The sequence below is a fragment of the Nelumbo lutea genome, chromosome 4 (assembly GCF_056320005.1).
Source record: "Nelumbo lutea isolate HS-2025 chromosome 4, American lotus-T2T, whole genome shotgun sequence".
Classification (NCBI taxonomy): Eukaryota; Viridiplantae; Streptophyta; class Magnoliopsida; order Proteales; family Nelumbonaceae; genus Nelumbo; species Nelumbo lutea.
This window is the reverse complement of record NC_142687.1, coordinates 66,655,822-66,664,650: the sequence shown is the minus strand read 5'-3', so window position 1 is coordinate 66,664,650 and position 8,829 is coordinate 66,655,822.

Here is an 8,829-nt window from a genome sequence, read left to right as displayed (position 1 = left end):
TCTGCTTCTACTGAAGAACAAGCCGCAGTGTGTTATTTCTTAGTTTTCCAGGAAATAGGCGATTTCCCAAGCAGAATAAACCATCCAGACAGAGAACTTCGGGACAAAGGACAGCTCGCCCAGTTTGAATCACACCATGCATATAACTGTAAGTCACAGTCTGAACGCAAGAGAATTGCTTGACCAGGATTTCCTTTCAAGTAGCGCACCACCCGTAATGCAACCTCCCAATGTCTTTCTTGCGGTTGCTGCATAAATTGTGACAGAACATGCACACAATAAAACAACTCTGGATGAGTTGCTGAGAGATAAATAAGCTTGCCCACCAAGCGCCTGTATCGCTCAAGATCAGATAAGAGAGGCCCATCTGTCAAGGCGAGATTGTGATTCTGCTCCAGAGGAAAATGAGCAGGTTTTGCACCAAGTAATCCAACTTCAGAGATAATATCCAAAGCATACTTACTTGAGACAGAAAAATTCCTATTGAGTTTCGGGCAACTTCAATGCCTAAAAAATACTTCAATGGTCCCAAGTCTTTCATATGAAAACAATCACTCAAATATTTCTTGAAGACTTGAATTGCCATACGATCATTACCTGACACGACAATGTCGTCCACAAAAACGATGACAAGCACATGCACCCTATCTCTACGAAAGGTGAAGAGGGAGTAATCTGAACATGATTGCTAAAATCCATATGTCTTCAAGGCTGTGGCTAATTTAGCAAACCAACATCCCGGCGCTTGTTTCAGACCATACAGAGATTTTCGCAACTGACACACCATACCTGGTTTATCTGACTAAAAACCAGGAGGCATTTGCATGTAGACTTCCTCATGAAGATCACCGTGCAAGAATGCGTTATGTACATCCATTTGATGAAGCTCCCAATTTCTAGTTGTTGTGACTGAAAGGAAGGTATGGACAGTAAACATTTTTGCAACTGGGGCAAAAGTTTTATTATAATCAATTCCCTCAACCTGTTTGTTCCTGAAAATCACAAAATGGGCTTTGCATCTTTCCACTGTCTCATCAGCATTATACTTGATTCGATACACCCATTTGCATCCTATGGCTCATTTTCCTGATGGCAAAGGCTCCACAATCCATGTCTGATTATTTTCAAGTGCCTGTATTTCTTTCTGCATCGCATCCCTCCATTTTTCATCTTTTACGGCCTCAGCAAAAGAAGTAGGTTCAACTCCTGTAGTAATAGTTGCCAAGAAAGCACGATGTCGAGAAGAAAAATTGTTACAGTTCACATAGTTATCTATGGGATAAGGACTATCTGCAGATCGTGATTGGCCGGGTGAACTTGCAAAGAGACGCGGAGAGGGACTCAATCACTGTGTGGTGTGAAGCACATAATCTCTCAATCTTGTGGACTATTGTTTCTGTCGATGCCCACGCCCCAAATGAAATTCAGAGTGCTATTGTTGCTCAATATCACCACCCCCCTTACGTCAGGACTGTTTTCGCTTGCATTTTCTGTGGTGGCGTCACGAGAATGCATGGGTTCACCAGCATTTGCATTCGGGTCTACGCAAGTTCCTTCTTCTACACGGATTCCTTCTTCAGCGAGTTCACGTCGCTGGTCAATCTCCATCTCGCCATTTGCTTGTCCAGGTAAATAAGTGGATGGCACCTCATCTGTCCTACCTATTCCATAATTAAATTGGCCTTGTGCTTTGTTTGGTTGTGCATCCTCTTTGCGTGCATACGGAAATTCATGCTCTAAAAAAGTGACATCTCTTGATGCAAAGAACATGTCAGACCCTAAATCATACAAGCTCCATCATTTCTTTCCAAAAGGATACCCACCAAAAACACACCGTCTACTTCGATTGACAAATTTATCCCCTCCATGTCCATGATTGTGTGCATATGCTAAACAACCAAAAACACGCACATTTTCATAAGAAGGAGGTCGCCCAAATAGCACTTCATAGGGAGTCTTTCCCTTCATCAGAATGGATGGTGTCTGATTAATCAAATAACATCGGTCAAGACACATTCCCCCTAAAAATCAACAGGCAAGCTAGCTTGAAAGCGCAAGGCTCGGGCAACATTGAGTCAGTGGCAGTGCTTGCGTTCAACCCTCCCATTTTGTTGAGAGGTCCCGATACAAGTGGTTTGATGAATAATACCATGTTCAAAAAAATAACTAGCCAAGCAGACAAACTCAGTCCCATTATTAGTACGGACGACCTTTACAGGTTTGTTAAATTGCCTTAGAACCATAGCAAAAAAATTTTGAAAAACTCATCCCACTTCCGTCTTATCAACCAGAAGATAAATTCAAACGCCTCTAGAAAAGTCATCTACTATGGTCAAGAAATAATGAGCACCACAAGAAGCTGCAGTTCTATAAGAACCCCACAAATCAAATGAATTAACTCAAAAATATCGGATGCTTTATTATTACTAGAAACAAACTCTTCTCGACATTGTTTAGCTCGGAAGTATACATCACAATCCTTAATACTGTCATCATTATTATTCTTAGTACTAATAAAAGGCAACAACTTAACAATTCTATAAGAATGATGCCTTAACCTTTGATGCCAAATATCACATGTCCTGCTCTCTGTAGTCTTCATTGCTCTTGCTGATGCAATGCTCCGGAAATAATAGAGTCCCTCTCGCTGCTCACCCGCTCCAATTAGCATCCTCATAGTGTTGTCTTGTATCACACAGAATTTATTAGTGAACTGGACAATACAATTCGATTCCATAATCAATTGCGATATAGAAAGTAAATTGCAATTCAAACTAGGCACATATAAAACACTAGTCAGTTTCAGATGATCGTCCAGTGCAATTGTACCTTCTTTCTCTGCTATTGTCGCTTTCCCATCTGGTAGCCTAACAGAGAATGGAATGACATTCTTTATGTCTCTCATCGACACGAGGCTTCCTATCATATGATGAGAGGCCTCTGTGTCTATTATCCACTATGACAATTTTTGCTTATCACTTAGTCGTTGACTCCCCTCTTTTTGTGTGTTCAAAAGGTTGAATAATATGTTCCACTACTCATTACTCAGTCCATTTAATCCAGTCTTGGTTGCATCAATTGATTCTCCTTGAGACACGTTGCCTTGCGTAGAGACTTTGGCTGTATTGGCCTTGACTTGGCCGCCACGAACTTTTCCTCCTGCCCCTACTCCTTGTTTCTATCCACCATGCCCTCGGCCTGTTCCACGAGCATTATTTTTTGGCCGATCACCCCACCATTCAGGGTAGCCGATCAATTGACCGCCGCCCTGCTCTTATTCTCTAATTTCAGCCATGCCGACTATTGTATCTGAAAGCCCGCAATCAGTGGCAAAATCGCCACAAAAGACAATGGACCGATCTCCGGATCTCCCTGCCACAAAACGTTGACTCGCCAGGGAAGAAATCAAAACATTCTGATCGAGAATGAACCCCTGAGTTCTCTGTTAATCGCACAAGAAGAACCGTTCAGTTTCAGCCGAAAGGAATTTCTGTAGAAGGAGAAGAGGACTGAAGAACTCTGCGAAAAATGGAGTGCCGAACTGAATCTAGAGTGCAAAGTTTGCCTTTTGCCGGCGCCGAACAACGTCACTACCGCCACTGATGTCCAGAGGTCTTGGAACGCAGACCTCTCGCTCCTGTTGGCACCTCCGGTGAAGGGCAAGATGTTCAAGGGACTATCTATCTGCTACGTGGTGGTGATCATCACCTTCTCTAGTGTCGGGATCGTCACCTTCTTCAGTGTCAGCATCTCCGGCTACTGGGCGTTCGGCAATCAAGCAAAGGGAACCGTTCTCAGAAACTTCTTGGACAACAGCAAGCCTTTGGTGCCCAAGTGGTTCCTTCTGATGACCAATATCTTCACTCTCCTGCGACTTTCAGCTGTTGGTGTGGCGAGAATCGAATAAGAACCAAGACTGAGAGCAAGCGCAATTGACTCGATCAACTAGCAATCATCATGGCTCTGATACCATGTATAACCAGAGATTTTCCAATTGATTCTTTCTATCTTATTCATTCAGAAATAAAAAATATACATGGTTATACCCATCGAAACTCCTAAGCTTATGGCAACTAAAACTCCTAAGTTTATAGGGACTCAAACATATCTTTCCTATCTGAACTAAACATGATAAGAAGATATTATACAAAGAAGATATACACTGAACGTAGTCCTAATTCAGTGCATAATCCTAACAAAGCTAAGAGGATAAACTTGCTTCAATGGCGGAACTGACGTAAAGTTGAGAGAACTGAGATTGCCCTTGATTTGAACAAGTGTTTCAATGGCGGATCTCTGCAGAAACCCTAACAGCTTTCGACCATGCCCTCGAGTTGAGAGAACTGGCTTGCAGCTGTAGAGTTGCAGGTAACAGTGTTCTCCTTTTGACCCTCTCCTTGACCCAACTAGAGACCGGATCTGCTCCTCACACCTTGCGCCTCACACGCACATCCTACTATGCATTGGGAACATCTCCCATAATTATTAATGCATGGTGGATGTGTTAGGCGCCCATTTGTGAGGAGCAGATCCCGTCACAAACTGACCCTGATCCATCACGATCCATTGGGTATTCTTGACCCAACAGTAAGAGTGTTCTCCTCTCGACCCTCTCCTTGACCCGTCACGATTCATTTGATTACCTTTGACCCAACCCACCCTAACCCTTCTTTTCTTGACCCTAATAGGTCACTTGACCCATATGACCCACTCCTGGAATTGATGGGTATGGGTGGTTTTTGAAGCCACCACTGACCCTTATTTTTACACCATAACATTTCCCTATTTTAAAACCTCTTATTTCTAACATAGATGAAACAAGTTAAAAATGTAATATAAAATAAATCCCATTATATTAATGAAAATACTTTGGTTATGTTTATGAATTTCCCTTATATGTATAATCGTAACTAGTATTTGCAATTGCTTGTATGGTCTTTGAAAATAATTCAATTTATGAATTTATAAATTAAATTAATTTTACCGATCATATGCATCTCTCCCACCACTTAGATTCTATTTGGAGTGGTGGGTTTATGGGTTTATAAGACATCTGTAGCATTAGCCCCACACCCACCACCACAGACATAAGATGCAAACACCAAAAGGAAGAGTACTTGACCCATAAAAAAATGGATTTTTATAATAAACTCTATCTTAACAATTAAATTTGTGTCCTATTTTTGTTATTTCTCTCGCCATTAAAGTGCCTTTTTTTTTATTTTTAAAAGCCCAAAAGAAAGCATCTCTCATACACAACAGGGCCGTAGGTCATTTGATGTCCCGACACCTGAGCTACCACATGTGAGATTCTTCGCCTCTTCGGTCGTCTAGATCATTCGTTTGACAATTCCATGTTTATTTGTGGAAATGGGACCATATACTTGGTTGTACTTCACCTTTTTTAACTTAACTAGAAATGACCCCGTACCAAGTACGAGATTATTAATCTGAATTATTTTAATTTTTTAAATTATTTATATTAAACTTTTTATTTGATTTAAGAGGCAACTACAATATCATTTAATTTAAAATTTATTATTTAATTATAAAAAATAATATAAATTTTATATCATTGTAAAATTTTATATCCCATATAAGAGGCAACTACAATCTATTCTGACCTACTTCATTTGAAAACCATTATTGATTTATGTTGTTTTTAATATGATTTAAGAGATTAGAGGTGTCAATAGATCGGTTTCGGATTGGACCCCATCCAATCAAAAGGTATATTATAGACGGACCGGATGGTCTAAACAATTGTATGGATCCGGACCAGTCCAAATTTAAGTGGTCCATATATAATGCGGACCGAATTTGGACAAAACCGCTGAATGGATGGTCCGTTCATTCATTTAAAGTTTTCTCCAAATTTTTCTTCAAAGACCTAGCTAGCGGCGCTGTACGCCTCCACCGCTCCCTTCGGCAATTGAACAAAGAAGAAGGTTTCTCTCCGGCGGTGGTATTCCTCGTACTCCGACAGTACTTCCGGCGGTGGTTTTTCTAAGGCGGTGGTATCTCTCCAATTGTTTTCTCTCGTCTCTCTCTAGCGAATAGCCCATTAAAGGGTATTTCTCTAGCGACCGGCGATGTTTTGAATTTCTATCTCCCTGGAGCGTCCACCCACTCTCTCTACAAGCTCTGCTGCGGAATCGCTTTCTCCCACATCTCACTATTTGTTTCAGCTGGGGCAAAGCTTTTCTTCATCACCAATGGAAAGAAATGAGACGCAGCGGCAGCCGGCGATTGACAAACATTGGTTCCAATAGCTCCAATGTTGCTTGCATTGTTTTTTTCTTCACCTCTAATGGAAACGGAGTAGATCTGTCTTTCCGACATTGCAAAACAAGGCCAGAGATTTTTTTTTTTTACCACTGCAACGACAACCAATGACTAATATTGGGTTCATGTTGCCTGTCTCGTCTTTCTGCCATTACAGAACACAAATGATATTTTGTTTGTTTTTTCACAGTTGCAGCGACAGCCGGCAACGGAGGTTCAAGATTCGGTGCGAACCCGAATCTATGTTCTCCCAAACCGTCTCACTAGGCACCATTTCTCAATCCGTTCTCTAGTGTTTCCACCAATGTAGAGCACCATTTGCATTATTATTATTATTTTTTTTTGCAATTTATACAATTTCATGTATTTTTATTTGTAATTTTTGTTTTTTCTATATTTTTTGTTGTTTTTTATAATTCCCATTATTTTTTATGAAATTTCTTATAATTTCTATTATTATTATTTTTTTTTTGTAATTTTTTGCAACTTCTATAATTTTTTTTTTGCAATTTTTAATTTCTGTTTCCCATTTTTTATAATTTATGTTTTTTCTGTTTTTTCTGTGTTTTTATACATTTTTATTTTCTTATTTGAAAATTACTTTTCTTGAATTTTGTCATTTTTTATTCTTCCACAAGTTTTGTGTTGAAATGTAATCATTTTATTTTTTTCAATTTAGGTATTTCTTTCAATTTCTACTTTTTAAAACAACGCTTTCATTATTTTTTTGAAATTTTGGTGTTTTTATTATTACTTGCATTTTCAATAATTTTTTTAATATTTGTATTTTTGTTTGGATAAACTATGGGTATCTTTTGCAGCCATATTTCTGCATTTTTATATTTTGTGAATTAGTTATATATTTTTGTAGATTCTTATAATTTCTGGGGTTTTCATGTAATTTTTTAAATTTCATTCAATTTGGACTGGATTGGACCCAATTCGGTCCATTTACATTTCAATTGGACCAGTTTGAACTTGGTCTGTATTTTAGATTGGATCAGATTGGAACAAATTCGGTCCAATTTGAATGTTCTTGTTTTTATCCACTTTCCTTTTTTAAGATCTCTCTCGTTTTTTTTTTTTTTTTTTTTGTATTTTCTATTATTTGTTAGTAGTGTTTATTGGATCAGATTTGGTCCAACCCAATCTGTCCAATCTGTTTAAATTGATTTTAATTTAGATCAGTTCCAACCCTAACTTGGTCCATTGACACCTATTCTTTTCTTCTATCAATGGACCAGATATTGATTCATTTCGATTCAGTCCACTATAAATCCATTGCCAACCGACCAGGTCCAATCCAATCCAATCCAATAAATACTTTGGACCATTATGTTTGGACTAGTCCAGTTCAATATGTTGTATTGGTTCATCCCATCCATCCAAAATGATTTTGATTTGGACCATTAAGCACCTTTATGAAAGTACTTTTATAAAAGCACTCTTGCGAAATATTTTTACAAAAGTACTTTTATCAAAATATATTTATGAAAGCATTTTTACAAATATGTTTTTATGAAAGAACTTTTGTTAAAGTACTTTTATTCATTCACTTTGGATTGGATTGGACCCAATCTCATCCGTTTGCATTTTAATTGGATGGAATTGGAATGTAGCAAGTGTTGTAGTTTTCTAATGTTATTTTGATGTTTGAATCAATTTGGACCGAATTGAACCCAATCCGGTCCATTTGCATTTTATTTGGACTACACTGGACTTAGTTTGTATGGATTTGGACTGGATTTTGTCCGGTCCATTTGTAAATGGACCAATATTGGATTGGACTGGATTGAACCAAATCCAGTCCAATTGACAACCCTATAAGAGATTAAATGTAACCCACTTTAAGTGGCATTTACTATTTATTTGATAAATTTATTTTTAAAAGCTAAATTAGGTTATGCTTCCAAAAGATAGTTAAATCTAGCTTGCAATTAATAAATTATTTCATCTAAAATAATGAAAATCACACCATTCGTATTAATGGTTTAGTCATTTTTATGATTTTCATTTATTTTTATTTTTATCCATTTAATATTTTGAATATTTTTAAGTTAAATTATTTGTTTAATCGTTACTTTTGAAATGGTTGTGCTTGAATAAAATTCAGCTACTACTATAACATTTGAAGTGGCCACTTTTTACCGATTAGGATGCTACGTGTGTGAATTTTAAGAAAGTGGAGTTATTACTTTTTGTGCGAGTTTATAGGCTTTTTTAAGAGTGAGAGTTTAACTTCTTCTAAGATTCTATCTATTGAAATTTTACAATGCCACGTGTATGAAGGGTGGGGTTTGTTATATATATACATACATACATACATACATATATATATAGATAGATATAGATAGATAGAATATTTTTTTATTATTTTTAAATGAAATTTTGATTAACTTTAAATAAATAAAAATAATTACAAATGCTAACATTTTTATTAATTTCACTAATAATTAACAATTATATAGGAATGACGACAGGGTGGGTTCAGGGTGGGGCACACCATCCTTGTCCCTGCCCCATAGTCAAAACACTCTACCCCAT